This window comes from Schistocerca nitens, chromosome 7 (assembly GCF_023898315.1).
Source record: "Schistocerca nitens isolate TAMUIC-IGC-003100 chromosome 7, iqSchNite1.1, whole genome shotgun sequence".
In the NCBI taxonomy this organism is placed as follows: domain Eukaryota; kingdom Metazoa; phylum Arthropoda; class Insecta; order Orthoptera; family Acrididae; genus Schistocerca; species Schistocerca nitens.
This window is the reverse complement of record NC_064620.1, coordinates 216,683,114-216,701,867: the sequence shown is the minus strand read 5'-3', so window position 1 is coordinate 216,701,867 and position 18,754 is coordinate 216,683,114. Positions and strand designations below refer to the sequence as shown.

At 43.4% G+C, this 18,754-nt stretch overlaps 1 protein-coding gene across 1 annotated transcript in view; it reads right to left on the bottom strand.

Annotated features, from left to right (window-relative positions):
• Positions 1–18,754, bottom strand: part of LOC126194871 (pancreatic triacylglycerol lipase-like) — a 247,020-nt gene that overhangs the window by 112,115 nt on the left and 116,151 nt on the right. The gene's annotated exons all lie outside the window — the stretch shown is intronic.

The following is an 18,754-nucleotide window of genomic DNA, read 5'->3' as shown; positions in this document are numbered from 1 at the left end:
CTTTGTGTTTGCCATTCGGGCGAATCAAGGAAGTCGAGTGATTGTCAAAAAATGGACGAAAATGAATTTTGTGTGGTGATTAAACACTACTTTATGAAAGGCAAAACGCCTCAGGAGACTGAAGAGAAGCTTGCTAAACATTACGGTGACTCTGCACCTTCGATTAGAACAGTTTATAAGTGGTTTCAAAACTTTCGGAGTGGCCATATGGGCACAAGTGATGCTGAACGTTGTGGACGCCCTGTGGAGGCTACAACTCCAGAAATCATTGATAAAACCCATGATATAGTGATGGATGACAGAAGAGTTAAGGTGCATGAGACTGTGAGATTGCTAGTGCAATGGGCATCTAGAATGAATGGGTACATAATATTTTGCATAAACATTTGGACATGAGAAAGCTATCCGCAAGATGGGTTCCATGATTGCTCACGCTTGACCAAAAACGGAATCGAGTGAAGTGTTGCAAGGATTGTCTGCAGTTGTTTAGGAAGAATCCACAGGACTTTGAGCGTCGTTTCGTCACTGTGGATGAAACCTGTATACATTACTATACTCCTGAGACCAAACAACAATCTAAACTCTAAAGAATGGGTTACCAAGGGAGAACCTACACCAAAAAAGGCGAAGACCACTCCTTCGGCCGGAAAGGTTATGGCGACTGTCTTTTGAGATTCGCAAGGGATAATCCTCATCGACTATCTGGAAAAGGGTAAAGCTATTACAGGTGCATTCTATTCATCGTTATCAGACCTTTGAAAACCGAGCTGCAAGAAAAACGCCGGCGATTGGACCGCACTAAAGTCTTTTTCCATCACGACAATACATCAGCACACACCTCAGCAGTTGTGGTTGCAAAATTAATGGAAATAGGATTCAAACTCGTTTCACATCCCTCCTATTTTCCAGACTTGGCTCCCTTGGACTACTATTTGCTCCCCAATTTGGATAAATGGCTGGTGGGACAATGATTTTATTCAAATGAGGAGGTGGTTGCAGCAACTAATAGCTATTTTGCAGACTTGGACAATTCCTGTTATTCGGAAGGGATCAACTAATTAGAACAGCGTTGGACGAAGGGAGACTATGTCGAAAAATAAAAAAATGTTTACCACAAACACGTAAGTAGTTTTTATTTTTGCACGGACTTTTCAAACTCCCCTCATATAGCGAAACAGACCAGAGGTTATGTTGTGAAACATTTTCAATCACAATAGCGAAACCCTTAGGTATTGCCATTTCATGCATTGTTCTAGTTTTGAAAATTGTGTTTTGTACATGACCACCATTGCTACGTTGACAATCTGCAGTTCAAATCGTTCTCGGTACTTCCGTTCTCGCATTTGTATAGGAATGTTTCTGATTTCTTCACCAATGGTGTCTTTCAGTTCCGCAATTACGTGTGCACGTCTAGCATAAACGCTGTTTCAGGAACCCCCAAAGGAAGCAATGACAGGCCGATAGGAAGGCAGATCTGGGGAGCCACAAAATGTCCCCATTCCTTGAAGTCATCTGGTTACTAAACACACTGCACACCGAAATTTGAGCACCATGAGACGTAGCACCACACGCTGAAACCAATACTCATTTGCAGGAAACAGTCCAGGTTGAGTTGCACGGAATGCATGAACCATGGCAGCCTACCGCTGAGATGTGATTGTGGTTGCTCGACCATATTCATCCTAAAAAGAAGGGCCGATTATGCTCACTGAAGGAACAGCGCGCGACTCTGACTTTCTGATAGCGTGCCCAGCTAGCCGCCCAATGTAACGCGCTGCTTCCCGAGCGGGAAGGCGTGCCGGTCCCCGGCAAGAATCTGCCCGGCGGATTAGTGTCGAGATCCGGTGTGGTGGCCAGCCTGGAATGGTTTTTAAGGCTGTTTCTCATCTGCCTAGGCGAATGTGGGCTGGTTCCCCTTATTCCAACTCAGTTACACTATGTCGGTGATTGCTGCAAAAAAAAACTGTCTGCACGTGCGTGTACACCAATTCTACCACGCAAACGTTTGAGGTTACACTCGTCTGGTATGAGACGTTCCCGGGGGGGGGGGGGGGGGGGGGGGGATGGTGGAGGTGGGGAGGGGGCAGAGGGGAGGGGGGAGGGGATGGGGGAGGGGGAGGGGGGAGGGGGGGCGTGTTACTGGGGACCAAACCGCACAATAACCCTGGGTTCGTGGAGTGGGGGACTGCCATAGCCTGTTGTGGGGTTGTGAACGACTGAGGGCTACGGCGGGAACGAAGCCTCTACGTCGTTTCTAGGGCCCCAGTTTAATACACCATACACGACACAAGGGGCGTGATGGAGTTCGTGAGGATTATCCTCGAACCAGTAACAGCAGTTTTGTTTGTTCACATAACCACTGATATGAAAATGTGCCTCGTCATTCACTCATAGAAAATTTAAGAATCCTTAATCGTCCCTAATTTTAGTCAACAATTCAACAAGCAGTAAGTCACTTATATGATTAAAGTGTTGTCAAAACCTGTACCTTGTACGGCTGCAACTGTAAATTATTCCATAAAATTCTGTGCACACTACGACTGGACATTCCCACCACTGCTGCAGCCTGTCCCACAGTACGCTTTGACTGTTGGTTACAACATTTTCCGCTTCCTCTATTCGTTCCTGGGAGCGACAACTTCTGGACATTCCTGGAGATTTCAGCTTAAGTGCAGTTCTTGTTGCTTCGAAGTTTGTCACCCATAACCTGATCGCTTGTGCCGATGGTACAGGATCGTTCCGTCTAAGGGTGAAATGTCAACGGTAGCCCCGTATAGCAGCAGCAACACAGACACCGCTTTTGTAAAAGGCCTTCACAGCCATAGCACGTTCAGGCCCACTCCAGCATCCCATCTCGGCAAATGGCGCACCTACCTGAAACATATAACAAACTATCAGTGTTGCCAATAATATCATTTCACTTTTAGAGACGAATTAAAACAGACAGTTTTTTTGCCACACACTATATTACAAACAAATATTTCTTGCATTGTATTAGTGATTAACCGTTTTTTTTCTTCTTTACCTCGAACAGCCTATACGTATTGAGAAGTTTCATCAAAATGGATCAACTCGAAGGTAGTGACGAGTAGTTTACAACGGACCACAGTGGCATCTGCAAGGGTAAAAGGAGAGGGGCGGGGTGCAAAAGGGCACTTGCCCCCCCCCCACCCCCACCCCCTCTTGGAATAAAGAGTTCTTATTCATTATATTCGTTACAGAGATCTCTGGAATATAAGGACTTTTCTGTGTCACCAGTAAAATGTAAGACTTATGGCATGGCAAATATCTAAAGCGACCAACTCATTTATAACCAGAATGACAATTTTATTCTCTCCCCGCCACCCTCTTCCACCCATGGATAAATTTCTGCGGACGCCCATGGACAGACATAAAGGTGTAATCATCACCTGGGAAAAATCAAAACTTGGTGATGGTGTTGGTCTTCCTCTGTACATTCACCCTCGAATGTGACACATTATATGAACAGTGGATGACCTGGCGGAGAACTTGTTGTAGAAGTCTACATTTTGGCTGATTAAGAAATAGTCCCAACTCCTCATTCTGCAAATGTCTACCACGCAATGGTTTTCTGATCCCAGGAAAAAGAAGAAGTGACTGGGCGCCATGGTAGGCGAATATAGGGTGGTGAGGCCATATTTGAAAGCTCAAAAAAGCAGCATGTGTGACTGGCCTGCGATGAAAGAGGTGGAGCACTGTCGTGAAGCTCATGGTCTTCCACTAACCTGTTGGCACTACACCAAGACAGCCTCAAAAAATACTAAGCATCAGCTTGCCTATGATGATGGGGTCTTTGCCCTTTCCAGCGATGGCGAATTCACGTTTCCGCTGCTCTCCTTGCTCCTTTGTCATGCGGTCAGAGTAATACATTTGTGAAACCCAGATATGGTAAAAGTAACCCATGACAGCTTGTCTACTCTTAGTTTCGCCTCGACTACGATGCGGTGATTTTCGAGCACCAGGATCCTCACGTCTCTTCTGATTTACAGTTCCACACAGAGGATGGTCATCGACTTCGTTCTTCAGCATTCAGAGCATGGAATTTTCGGTGCCGCATGACCTCTGCGTCGTTTGAGGGCGCATTGTTGCCATGCACTTCCACCAGTTCACCATGGATTGTTGCAGTGTTACTCTCCTTCAAATGCAGAAAACGAATCACCTCACTCATACGTTCTCAGCGGGCTGAACAATTTCGTTTTGGCGCTCCTAGCGCGGTGCTGCGACACTTTGACGCAAAACATTCAATGTGTACCAGACTGCACACATGCTGAGACGAAGCAAGTTGAGTATCCAGTCTCATCTGCTGTTTTTCGGCCTCCCAAGATTTTCTAAATTTTTTCCTAAACTATTAGAGGTAAAGGTGGATAAATGGGCCCCTACTTTGTTTTTTTTTATATAACACCTTATATTTTTAGTATAATCACCTGAAATTAACATAAAGCATTTCTCTAGTATGTCCTGCAAATAGTTGCGACATGTTTTGGTTCAACTTTTTAATAGTTAAAACAAAATTTTATTTTTCCTGATAGTCTGCAGTTTGTTGCGTCAAGAATTTGTGCTGGTAATATGGGCCCCGAGGTAGTTTGAAATAAAAAGAGACAAAAATTTGAAAAAATAATTTTATTTAATTTTTGTGTATAATGAAAGAAAGATTCACTCTGAACATTGTTAATTAGTCTACTGGTGGGATGATTTTCACATCCTACGCCTAGTCTATTCACAAAAGTCGCACACATAAGCATCAAGTGATCCTGTTTCAGCTGCAGATAATGCACCAACTTGCCTTTTTTCCCTCAGGCCGATGACACGAGAAATTTTTCTTTGAACGACACTAAGACCTGACTCGTCTGCCGGCTGGGGTGGTCGAGCGGTTCTAGGCGCTACATTCTGGAACCGCGCGACCGCTACGGTCGCAGGTTCGAATCCTGCCTCGGGCATGGATGTGTGTGATATCCTTAGGTTAGTTAGGTTTAAGTAGTTCTAAGTTCTAGGGGACTGATGACCTCAGCAGTTAAGTCCCATAGTGCTCAGAGCCATTTTTTGATTCGTCTACATTAAAAACTCTGTCTGCAGGATATTTATACTTACTGAACGCAGCTTCAAGTAAACTGAAGAAATTGTTGACAGCTTGTTTATTAAACTCATTAGCACGTGAAATCGAAGATGTGGATGGCTTCAAAATAGACAGAATATTTTTGTGCCGTGACATAAAATGGTCAAACCAAGTTCGACCAGAAACTTCGCCCTTTACAAATGGATGAGGGATTTTATTTCTTGTACAAAGCTGGTAGGCCATGCGCCTGACATCATTTCTGGTAAGGCTGTAGAATTTGGATTCTATAATGAGAAGATATTTAACCAGTTCGTCCTCAAGTCCCTGTGGTAAAACCGGTGGACGGCCCAGTTTAATATTAACTATTTCTTCGACAGGCTTATCGATTCGTGAAAGCCTTTGGAGCGTAGAACGAGGGACAAAGTACACTTTAACCGCTTTTTTCAACCCAATTTTTTTCTCTTTAATAGCTACAATAGCATTTGACATATTTGCTTTGTCCTACGATTGCCGTTTCGATTTTTTTGGTGGTGCAAGATGTCTTCGAGGCATCTGAAACATAAAGAGTAGCAATATTTGTAAATGGTCCCATAAAATCTGATTGATTTTACGGGGCCCATAATACCAGCAGCAAAAGGGGCCCATGTATCCACCCTCGACATCTTGGGATAAACGATTTTGCCTACGGTTAGTTTGGTTCGCAACCGACGTTAATTAATGTAAAACGGCATCCCAACAACAAGCCAAATACGTACCTTACCTTAGTTTTAGTAATAACATGTTAGAAATTTGAGTTTTATTCAAATAAACACTAACTTTCAAACTTTTGATGACAGCGAAAAAATTCACAGCACAACTACTCACAAACCATGACAGCTACTACGTCTGCACACTCTACAGTGAAGTTTGGCAACTAGTTCTAGTAGTTCATGTGCTCTCCTCTAGAATTCATGGCCTGTACTTCCAAATATGTAGGGGGTCCATATACCAGCAGGGGCCCATTTTTCCACCTTTGCCTCTGTAATGACAATATGATAGTGTACCTAGTACCCAGTGAGTGCATAGTAATTTCAGACTCATAAATAATCCTAATCTCATTGAATTGCATTGCTCTTTATGTACTACTTGCTAACAATGTTGCAATGATCTGATTAATTAACTCAGAAACTTCGTAATAATGAAATAATGTTAATTGAAAAGGTTAATACAGTTCCACGTTACATATTTAGTGAGCAGTAGGAAACATATTTCAGGATATTAACGCCTGTCATTTGAAAGTACATATCTCCGACTTTTCCGTAAGGTATCTGTCTGAAACTAATTATCTTTCGAATTAATTAACATTAAATCTCTAGACCATTGCTAACTTCGGTTACAAATTACTGCCAGATTCTGAACTTTGGAGCTATAATTTCGTTGATACATTTTTTATGTTTCACTTGACGTGCATCGTTTGTTAATTAACACACTGATTAGAAAGTTCAATATTATGACGGTCATAAATATTTTATTTAAGATGGATGCCGTCAATAGTGAGTGGTGTAAAAGACACTGTTCATAGGCGAAACTATGTACAGACGCAGCAATTCTAAGGTGAGGCAGTCTGCGGCTGAGAGTAAAACGAGCAACATCTACGTCTCTTGTGAACAATATGCCGTAGTCTGATAGCCAGCATTCTGAAATATTCGTATATACTGCATACAGTTCGTTTTCGTAAGTTTGATTCATGACTTCTATGACAATAATTACTAATTAATTCCGAGAGAGATATTACTAGAGGAACAGAGTCATTATTGACTTCTGTCACCAATGACTGGATAGCAGAGCGTGTTGATGGACTTACTGATTATTTTTGTGCACTATTTTAATTGTTTCGAATACCTTAAATGCATATGAGGACAGTGATATGATGAACTGAAAATTTTTGCCACATGCGAACCATTTTGAACTACTGGATTGTGTTGTGTTACTGCACTACGACCATTTAACAGTTTAGGAACTACTGCTGTAGGCAGCAATCCGGTTTCCTTTAGTTTGAACTATATGTGAGAGCAGAGACTGTCAGCGAGTGCTTTAAACCAAGAGACACCATTGGTTTCGAACACAATATTGCTACAGACTGTTAGTAGAACTTCTTTCAACTAGTTTTGGAGCCAGCGCAGCTACAGAGAAGAACGGAAGATGCTTCTGCAGAAGGAAGCAGGTTTGTTCCAACGTGCCTGCCAGAAAACAAAAAACTAATCATTTAATTCAATTTGTTCGAAGAGATAATTAAAATTTTATGATACATCTCTTAGTCTTACGACGTACAGGAAACAAATCGAGACTGATGCTACAGATTTTACTAATTACCGAATGTGTTCAGTTATTGAAACTTCCTGGCAGATTAAAACTGTGTGCCGGATCGAGACTCAGCGCACACTCCGCTGTAGAGTGAAAATTTCATTTTAGAAACATCACCCAGGTTGTGGCTAAGCCATGTATCCGCAATATCCTTTCTTCCAGAAGTGCTAGTCCTGCAAAGTTCGCAGGAGAGCTTCTGTAAAGTTTGGAAGGTAGAAGACGAGGTACTGGCGGAATTAAAGCTGTGAGGACGGGGCGTGACTCGTGCTTGGGCAGCTCAGTCGGTAGAGCACTTGCCCGCGAAAGGCAAAGGTCCCGAGTTCAAGTCTCGGTCCGGCACACAGTTTTAATCTGCCAGGAAGTTTCATATCAGCGCACACTCCGCTGTAGAGCGAAAATTTCATTCTATGTTCAGTTACTGATGATCGCCTTCAAAGTAGGACAGGCTCATCAAAGAATTGCGCCCGCGGGCGCCAGGCAGTGTAGTTGAGCGCCCCGTCCGCGACCGTGTGTCGCTGGTGTCGGCATACGAGAAAGAGAGAGAGAGCTGCGGGGCGAGTGAGACCGCACAGCACTGCTGTGCGCCGGACTGTCCCGCAGTCAGATCCAACGCAAACAAAATAACAGAGGAAGCGCATCCCTGTAGGAGGCCGATGAGCCGTAAAACAAGCAAACCATTTACCGTTCAGATAACAACTAGTGTTCGTGTGGCAGAATTACTACGCAAAGCTTTAGACAACAATATCCAAAACAAGAATCGAAGAACATCTTAGTTGTTTTCTGACCCACAGGTTCATTCTATTAGTACTGCACATGCGCACTCGTCATGTGTACAATAGGCGTCTTCTGAAAAATATATTAGTTTCGCAAATGAACTGGAGTCATAAATATTCTATTTTAGAAATAACTTTATGTAAGGGATATAGAGTCTAATTCTTACTGTTAGCAGTTGCAAGTAAATATTTTTTGTTATACTTCGGGCTATATCTCTTTGTATCCCTTTTCAGAGTTTAGAACCCGCATCTTTAGTTTGCTGTTTTGTACGTAATAATTTTAACCGACCAAGTTTCAAAACTTATTAAAAATAGAATTAAGGTTTTAAAGCTCTTTAATTCTTACAGTCGACATTGTTAAAGAAGACAATTAACATTTTACACTTTTTTCTTTTTCGAGGATGCGGTTTTGTCATGTTTGGTACAATATTCCCTGAAACTGATAACCTCAATGAACGATTCGTAGTTTTAGCAAGCTCTAAAAGAGAGAAAAAACGCTCACAGATATACGTGGAACCAAACATTGAGAGAACATAGGCCGCGTGCTTGTGCAAAAGAGGATATTTCCCTCGTGGAAGACAGCTGTAAAAGTCATCCAAAGTTTTACACATGATAAAGAGGGGTTGCAGGTGGATATCTCACTGCAGGTCAATCAGCTCTACCTGAAGCACTTGTGAGGCGTCCTATGCCGAAGGGAAAACGGGCGAACAAATATATCTAAGACCGATTGAAGCTCACTTATCTCCAAAAATCTGTTTTCAAACCGTTCTTGTAATTTGCAAATGACTGCAACATAATCTGAAAAATCCACATCTTCTTTAACGCTGTCTAGTACAGGAAAGTGTCCACAATTCTTCTCGCGCAATTGTTTTTCCCACAAAATAAGATTTTTTTAATGCTTGAATCGTCTGCACTAAATCAATGGCATAGTGATTTTCGCGTTGGAGTGAAATGTTCAAAAGTATTTAAATGACCAGTAAGGTCACTCAAAAAAGCCAAATTCGCCACCCACTTAGGATCACAAAGTAATTCTTCTGGACGTCCTTTCATTTCCAAAAAGGTATTTATTTCGCCCCTCAAGGAGAAAAACCGATGAAGCACCTTTCCTCTGCTCAGTCATCTTACTTCAGTGTGGTATGCGATGTCGGGGTATTCTGCTTCGATATCAGCCAGAAATTCTTTAAATTGGCGATGTGTGAGTCCATGCGAGCGAAGATAATTAACCGTTTGAAGAACTGTGTCCATAACATTTTTTATGTTGACAATCTTCGCACAAAGTGCCTCCTGGTGTATCAGACAATGAACTGTCTCGAATAAGAAACAGCCAACTTCAGCCATTTTTGACCTCACGTAACTCAGAAATCCAGTGCGTATCTCTCGTAGCGCAGGGGCTCCATCCCTTGTTACACTGGTCAGGCGTTCCCAATTTAAACCCATTGACTCTAACACGTTTTCCACTGCTACAAAAATATCCAAACCCGTGGTTGTGTCTTTTAATGGTATAAGATCGAGAAATTCTTCGGTGACACGCAGATTGTGGTCGACATTTCGAATGAATATGAGATATGTCCGCAACGTCCGCGGACTCGTCAAGAGCGTTAGAAAGTGAAATGAAGTTTGCCGCTCTCTACATTAATTGCTGCTCCATATCTGAGACCATATCTTCGACTCTGTGAGCAACAGTTTGAGGCGAAAGAGCTATTTTTTCAAATTTTTCCGTGAGGTCTGGTGGACAAATACAAGCCGCCGAGTCGACCAGGCAATCCTTGATGAGATTCCCAGCAGCAAAGGGTTTCCCTGCTTTCCTAATTCTCAGTGATCATTTGTAACCTGCACACAGACTTTGTCCACCTGTTTCCTGCTCGTACCACGCCAATAAAGAACATACAATTATTTTTGTACAATCCTGTTTTTAAAACACTTTTACCACTTTAACAATTAATCGTTTCATTCATTGAAACTCAAATAAAAAAACGAACTAAAAAGATTGGTTTTAGATGCGTTTTCCCCCAGTTCCGCTGAAAAGGACAGCGATGTGTCGTCGCAAAATAAATTTTTATCTATTGCAAATATTTGCGTACAGCGGCATGGCGAGGCTCGGCGGCCGGTCCGCACGGCCAGCTAAGCGTCACGGCTTGGCCACTGCGACAACTCACGAATTCGCCCGGGGCGCTGGCCGCGGCCGATCGCGGGCGCTAGCGCCCCAGGGGCACAGTTTGGACGAGCCTGAGCTAGGACCTACAGTCCAGTCTCGATATCTCGAACTAGGGACCTAACAAAAAATTCAAATAGTTCAGAGTTCGATTTAACGGAAACTTGACAGACCAAAGTGGAATCAGAAAAACCCTCGAAATAAGAGTATGTTCAAAAACGCTACTGTACTTTCAATAACATTTTCCTTCCTTTATAAAAGGAAGCAAAAAGTAATAACTAAAACAATACTTAAAAGAATGTTGATTTTAAATTCCTTAATTATTTTTCGAGGCCGCGGTGGTCTAGCGAGTAGAGCGCTAGACACCGGCCCTGGAGGTCACGGTTTCGATAACGGATAAGGGCGGGAATTTTTCCTCACTCCATTTGCTCCATGATGGCCTGCTATCAAATGGGTATCGGGGATCTAGTTCGGATCTAAAAGGCGATCGGGGCGATGGCCCCGCCACCCTCCCCTTCCTACTGCAGTGGCAAAGAAAAGCTGTCCTTTAGCTGCAGTCAGGTTAATAACCCGGTCAACGGCTTGCGCTACCGCCTTCAAATTACGTTTTAGTTATTTTTCATTTACTTTAACATTTGAAATTAAAGACACACACAAATTTCATGGAATACAAAAGAAAACTTCTGTTTCATTCTTTTCTCCATGCTAAACAATCTGTGTCATCAACGCCCGCAATTTCTCCGCAAATCATCTTTATAGTTAGTGTGCTACCGCTCACCAGCGACGAACGTTTCAGTGCCGAGGCTAACAGCAAGTGAGTTAGCTTTTTTTAAGCGTATAACCTTCGACTGGTATTTTTTGTCCCCTACATTGACTAAGCCATTTCAACAAACTTTCATCTTGGCACTTCCACTTTCTCGCACCGTATAAGTTTCAGCAGTCAGATCGAACGGTTCCAAGATTGCTGAAAGTGTGGATGAAAGAATCCCGTAAGTTTTCGCTACTTCCTTCTTTGATCAAATGTTTGAGCTGAGCGAAAACAAGACATGCTATGAATCACACAATGGGATATTGTCCGAAATTTCGTAGGCAAACGAAGGGTGGGAAATTGACAAATAGGGTATCAAAGTGACCAGTGTGAGGTCTGGTTTTTCAAAAACATACTTAATGTCAAGAAATTCATCTCTTCAAGGCGTAGCAGTTTCGCGAGTAATAAGTTGCATTGGTGTGATAATTAACTGTTAAAATGGTTTTCTTCGTATCAAGAACGAAACTGAGGACATTTCGAGAACAGAAGACAGTAGAAATCTAAATGAGGGGTCGAAAAGATCACGCTTTCCGCACAAAATCTGCAAATAAAAAAGGTCTAAAAGACGGTCGTATGTTTTGTGAAATTATTTGTGTAAAAGTAGGAAATAAAATGGATTAGAGAAACTATTAATGCTCCTTTGAATAATGTTCCAAATCATGTGCAGCAAATGAGGAGCCTGTTGCGAGTTTAAAGTTCAATGTTTAATTTTTCAATGCTATAATTTTAAAGAGTGCTAGAGGATATTTGTCTGGTGGGTTATGTAGATCGTGCAGTCTGTTGTATCTGCCCTGACATATTTCTGTCATCTACGCTCAAAGATGTAAAAATGTTCCAACAACTTTCCAGTCTCAAAAATGTTTCACTAGAAAATCCTTCAAACATCGGGAAGGGAAATGAGCCTTCTCAACCTGCGTCTCATTTGCTGTACATGATTTCGAACATCATTCATAGGCGTTTTAAGTGATTCTCGAATGTATTTTATTTCTTATTTTTTGAAAAATAATTTCGCAAAAACTGCCTTTTTTTCTTCAAACTTTTGTTTGCACTACACATTCCACGACCTCATTAACCCGCTTTTTTTCTGCGAACATCAAAACTTGAACTTCTTTGAAGTCTTTTTGCAACTGATTTATGTACTGTGGTAAGTTACGCACTATTGAGACAAAAAACGAGTGTCACAAAGAGTTGCATGACGAAGCAACTATCTGAACAATTCGCAAAACAATTCGAATTACCGAGTGTTTCGCAAAACAATTCGAATTACTGAGTGTTATCCAGCCGCTAACTTCGGATTGGGGTATAAACTGTTTTCGATACGATCTGTCATGACACTCCATTCGCTTTATCCAGCGTACCAAAACACTTGGTTTATTCGATCACCGACGTTTTGTCAAGGGACTCCACAACTTGTTTGATTTATCGAGAAATTCGATTTACCGAAGTTAGAATTGGCAAGAGCTGTATTCGTATTTGAATCCACGCAGTCTACAGTTGTTCCTTCCACTGCTCAAAACATTCCTCCACATTATTTCCCGCGAGCTTACGCAAAGCTCCGCCAATTAGCCGTCCGGCAAGGTGGAAGAATACATATTTGGTCAACTGCGCACCAACAGTCGATGAATTAAAAGTTTTCTTTGGAACATTTTACAGTTGAATCCGTCTTCAGAAATAATTAATAATGCAGCCAGTCTCTTTTTGTCAGAATATGTATTGTGCCACTAGATAATAAAATACTGGTCATAATACTAATTAATGTTGTGGCTGAAGCTAAACAATTGGACCACCAACGTTATGATTAAAACTCTTTTTGTCAGAATATGTACTGTGCCACTAGATAACAAAATGCTGGTCATAGTAGTAATTAATACTGTGGTTGAAGCTAAACAATTAAACCACCAACATTATGATTAAAACTTCTTATCATTCGATTACAGTTATCCAGTGTATTGAGTGATTATAGAGTATTGGACGAATTACAGGACTATGTATTTTTATCGACACAGAACGCCCATCTTCAGGGAGAAATCTCAGATTGAACGTTCTGTTTGTTGATAAGTAATACTCCAAGACGCAATCGCAAAAAATAAAAAAAAATGAAAGTGTGAACGACTATGGGAATCCATCCGACATCAGTCTAGTGAATTGAAACCTAACATATGCCTTACATTTAACAGGGTCTTTGTTATCACTGCATTTTATATCCGCATAAATCGTCCCTCCCAGGTAGCCTATTGGTATGAGTAGCTGAGTGTGACTCACTGGTTTGGAAATTTGTGGTAAGTTCGTATGCGACCAAATAGCTGAGGTGATCAGTCCCTAGGCTTGCACACTACTTAATCTAAGTTAAACTAACTTACGCTAAGGACAACACACACACACACACACACACAAACACATACACACACACACACACGCACACACACGCACACACACACACACACACACACACCTATGCATGAGGGAGCAGTCGAACCTCCTACGGGGGGAGCCGCGCGAACCGTGGCAAGACGCCTGAGACCGCGCGGCTACCTGCGCGGCCTCACTGATATTGTCGTTAAAGGGTGCTACTGTCCTTCAGTTTGGGAAGCACACAGTTTTACATTTCCGTACGTTTAAAGCAAGTTGCTAAAATTTGCAGCACTTTGACATCTTATCGGAATGTGGCTGGGTAATTGTGCAGCTTTACTTTCTAATGTCTAACAATGTAGACAATCATTGGAGGGCACTTGGCGGTAAGCGTAGCCGTTCAATGGCAGGTGGCGTTCGCAGAAGCGAGCAGCGAGCCAAATTCCGCGCCAGCTGGACTGGACTGGGCTCGGCCGTTCCTGGAGAACTGAACGTTACTCGCGATTGCGTCATCGTTTCGCCTGATGAGCCAACAGTCCGAGGGCACTGAGCCGAAACTCTCGGCCAGTAAGCGCGCCACTGGAGGGTTAACGCTAGCACCGTACACATCTGAAACAGACCCCTAATCTTCTAACTGAAATAAACTAAATTTCAGTAAGTCATTATAATGTCAATAAACGGAGTGTTAAAGAAAGTGCCTAATACTTTGAGAGAGACTGACGGAGGGTATGTCGAAAAAGTCCAAAGAAAGGCTGCACGTTTTGTATTATCGCGAAATATGGGAGAGAGTGTCACAGAAATGATACAGGATTTGGGCTGGACATCATTAAAAGAAAGGCGATTTTCGTTGCGGCGGAATCTTCTCACGAAATTCCAATCACCAATTTTCTCCTCCGAATGCGAAAATATTTTGTTCACACCGACCTACATAGAGAGGAACGATCACGAAGATAAAATAAGGGAAATTAGAGTTCGTACGGAGAGATATAGGTGTTCATTCTTTACGCACGCCATACGAGATTGTAATAATAGAGAGTTGTGAAGGTGGTTAGATGAACCGTCTGCCAGGCACTTAAATGTGATTTGCAGAGTATCCATGTAGATGTATTGAACTGGGGACCTAGAAACGATGGAGAGGCTTCGTCCCCGCCATGGCCCTCAGTGGTTCACAACCCCACAACAGGCTACAGCAGTCCACTCACCCCACCGCCGCCCCCTACCGAACACAGGGTTATTGTGCAGTTCGGCCCCTAGTGGACCCCCCCCCCCCTCGGAAACGTCTCATTCCAGATGAGTGTAAACCCAATGTGGTAGAGTAATTATGATGTACTTGTACGTGGAGAAGTGTTTGCGCAGCAATCGCTGACATAGTGTAACTGAGGCGGAATAAGGGGAACCAGCCCGCATTCGCCGAGGCAGGTGGAAAACCGCCTCAACAACCATCCACAGGCTGGCCGGCACACCGGACCTCGACACTAATCCGCCGGGCGGATACGTTCCGGGGACCGGCACGCCTTCCCGCTCGGGAAGCAGTGCGTTAGGCCGCACGGCTAGCGCGTGGGCTTTGAGAGGTGGTAGTACTCACAGAAACAAGAAAAATAATTCCAATACACGTGGGTCGAGAAACGCGTACTTTCCGAGATACATGTGTTTATAGGAAGGGCTGCGAGACTCTTGGCTACAGATATTAGCACGGTCGTTGTATTGGCGTTCCGTCAAATGTATCACCAGGGTATTATGATGTCTTACTCACAGTACTCTGTTTACCATTAGGCGGTCTGCAGTCAGTCGTGTGGTTCGGGTAGTGTTGTACGCTACGTGAGTTTTCGTCGTGTTTGTGTGCCTTATTGTACAGTACAGTCAACACTGTGTATTGTGTTTTACCTTCTTCCAAAAGAGTACTCATTCATGTGTTTACTGTTATTGCGCTGTTTGTACGTATAAATGGGATAGTACATTTACATTTTCTCTGTTCCATCACTTGTTAGCATTGGAAGCCTACCACTCGACAAGTGAAATGGCGGATATGATATTCTGCTACGGTTTAAAAAATGGTCGTAGACTGAGAGCCCGCGTCCCCTACGCTGAAAAATATTCACAGCGCAGGGTGCACTCTGGTAAGCTGTTCGGCAGAGTTTCCAGCGTCTGAGGGACACAGGTAGCCTTGCACCTCGAAAGACTGACTGTGGAAGGCCCCTGAACAGAGAGCATGCATGACATGGAGAAGCGTGTGCTACGTTCGTTGGAGGAAACCCCTGGGACGATCAGCTGCAGCAGAAGGCGTGTCTCACTCTCTTATCTGCGGGGATACTTCATGAACAGTTGCTGTACTCCTATCATCCACAGCGTGTTCAGGACCTAAGCCAACAGGATCATCACGGCAGACGGCTGTTCTGTCAATGGCTGTTGCAGACGTGGGGCGCAGATCCACTGGTCACATCCAAGATTTTATTTACCGATGAGGCACAGTTCACAAGAGATGGTGTTGTGAATTTCCATAACCATCTTTTATGGGCAGATGCAAATCCCCAAGCAGTTCAGGAAAGAGGGCATCAACACCGATTCTCAACCAACATATGGGCAGGCATACTTGACGATAGATTAATAGGGCCATACGTGCTGCCGCAAAAGTTAACTGGAGCGCATTACTGGACTTTCTCATAAATGTACTGCCTACGTTGCTGCAGACTGTGCCATTACAGCAACGAATACAAATGTGGTTCACCCATGATGGCGCAATAGCACATTTTCGTCACCATGTGTGCTAACATGTGGACATTCAGGACCGCTGGATTCGTCAGGGCGCTTCACGCCTTGGCCTGCTCGTTCCCCAGACCTCAGTCCCCTAGACTTTTGATTATGGGGACACTTGAAGTAATGGTCTACGCCACGCCAATCAGTCATTTGCGGACACTACAGGGTCACGTCTTCAATGTGTGCCATCAGGCACAACAACAGTCGGGTATACTTCAGAGGTTGCTTAATTCCTTACGCCGGATGGCAGAAAGGTGCACTTTCATGAATGGACGCCAGTTCCTAAAAAAACGTGTTTATCTCAGAAAGGATGCATTTCTGGACCCATATTTATTGGACTTATCTCAGCTTACCCATGTACTGGACCCATGTTTACTGCACTTATTTTTCTTGTCTCGATGAGTACTATCACCACTAAAAGTACACCCTGTATAGTGAAGACAATCTAAGAAAATCATTCTAATCCATCAGAGAACTAAAAAGCTCTTAAGTGGTTGCATAATAGAAATTCAGTGGGAAACGGCCTGGCGCAATTCTTTCAACCGGACCCCATTTAAACGGCTTGCGTGGCAGATTTATCCTACTGGGGAAACCGGATCAACAGTTTAGCGTGAAACCTGAAGCACGTGAAGTGATATTAGTAAGAATTCTTACGTCGTCCGTACTGGATTGTGATTTGGAAATTGTGCCTGTCTTATTTTAAAATTTTTGCTCGTTGAGCGCAACCATAGAACTGTTTGAACTCATTTAGCACACTTTTCCTTCTTTTCCTCCCAGAGTCTCTTCATTTGTTCACTCTTTTTCTCTTTACGCTCTCCTGTCCATCCCGAGCTTCGTGGGGCAGGCTTAGCAAATGTTTCCTTCTATCTTGAAAGAATTCATGATAAACGCCAATTCTTTCTTGGTCTTCCTTAACTTCTGTCACACAGCTGTTATTTTTTGCATGTAAGCTAAGTTTAGATTTTTTTATGAGCTTGTTGTTGTCAAATCTATATAGGTGACCGTAAAACTGTAACCAGTCTCTCTTGACTGCGTTTGTCATTTGATAGAACGTCTGTTTCCTTTTTACCCAAATTTCATTTCCACATTTCAGTCCTAAGATTTTCCCTCTCTTGTTATTCAATGATTTGCGTTTGGAGTCTGTCACCATTTATCATGGTTTCAGATGAATTAGGAATTTGTATTATAACGTCGTAATTTTTCCTTTCGTAATACTTTTTCTTGTACCTGCTCTTTGTATTTTAACAATTTTTTACCTTTGGATTTAGCTCTGCCGGTCCATTGATTTCTCCTTGATATCTGAATTCTTGTACCTCTTTTTCGAATTTAGTGATTAAAGGTTGACTGGTAAACGTAATCTGGCACCTTTCATCTAAGCTTAAACTTTTATTTGTGAGCCTGTTGCGGCCTACTCTATGTAGTGACCGTAGAACTGTAATCGTCGCTTCCTAATGGTCTTTACCATATTTTCTGTAAGCTGACAGATCTGCTATCCAATTTGAGTTGTTTGGCCCGCTGAAGACGCACAGTTTTACGTGCCACTACGAACAACAGCTTTTTCTGAGGTACCCTACTGACAGTAGCAGTTACTGTTGGGTTTGAAACCGATTGTCATTAACTGCGTCTGACAGTCCTTCGGATCTTGGTTCAAATGGCTCTGAGCACTATGGGACTTAACATCTGAGGTCATCAGTCCCCTAGAACTTAGAACTACTTAAACCTAACTAACCTAAGGACATCACACACATCCATGCCCGAGGCAGGATTCGAACCTGCGACCGTAGCGGTCGCGCGGTTCCAGACTGAAACGCCTTCGGATCTTGTTCGACCTTGTTGCGCCCGATATTTTTACGCCGTGTTACATGGATGCGGGTGATTTGCTTTTCCTCGTACACACATTGGACGATCCACTTTCATCCACGTTCACACATGTACAAATCAGGCTACTTCATTCGCTGAGTGGTTATGCACACTTGCAAACAGCTACATGGGCATTCCTATGATAACGTTTCTCTACCCCATTGTAGGGATATACACTCCTGGAAATGGAAAAAAGAACACATTGACACCGGTGTGTCAGACCCACCATACTTGCTCCGGACACTGCGAGAGGGCTGTACAAGCAATGATCACACGCACGGCACAGCGGGCACACCAGGAACCGCGGTGTTGGCCGTCGAATGGCGCTAGCTGCGCAGCATTTGTGCACCGCCGCCGTCAGTGTCGGCCAGTTTGCCGTGGCATACGGAGCTCCATCGCAGTCTTTAACACTGGTAGCATGCCGCGACAGCGTGGACGTGAACCGTATGTGCAGTTGATGGACTTTGAGCGAGGGCGTATAGTGGGCATGCGGGAGGCCGGGTGGACGTACCGCCGAATTGCTCAAAACGTGGGGCGTGAGGTCTCCACAGTACATCGATGTTGTCGCCAGTGGTCGGCGGAAGGTGCACGTGCCCGTCGACCTGGGACCGGACCGCAGCGACGCACGGATGCACGCCAAG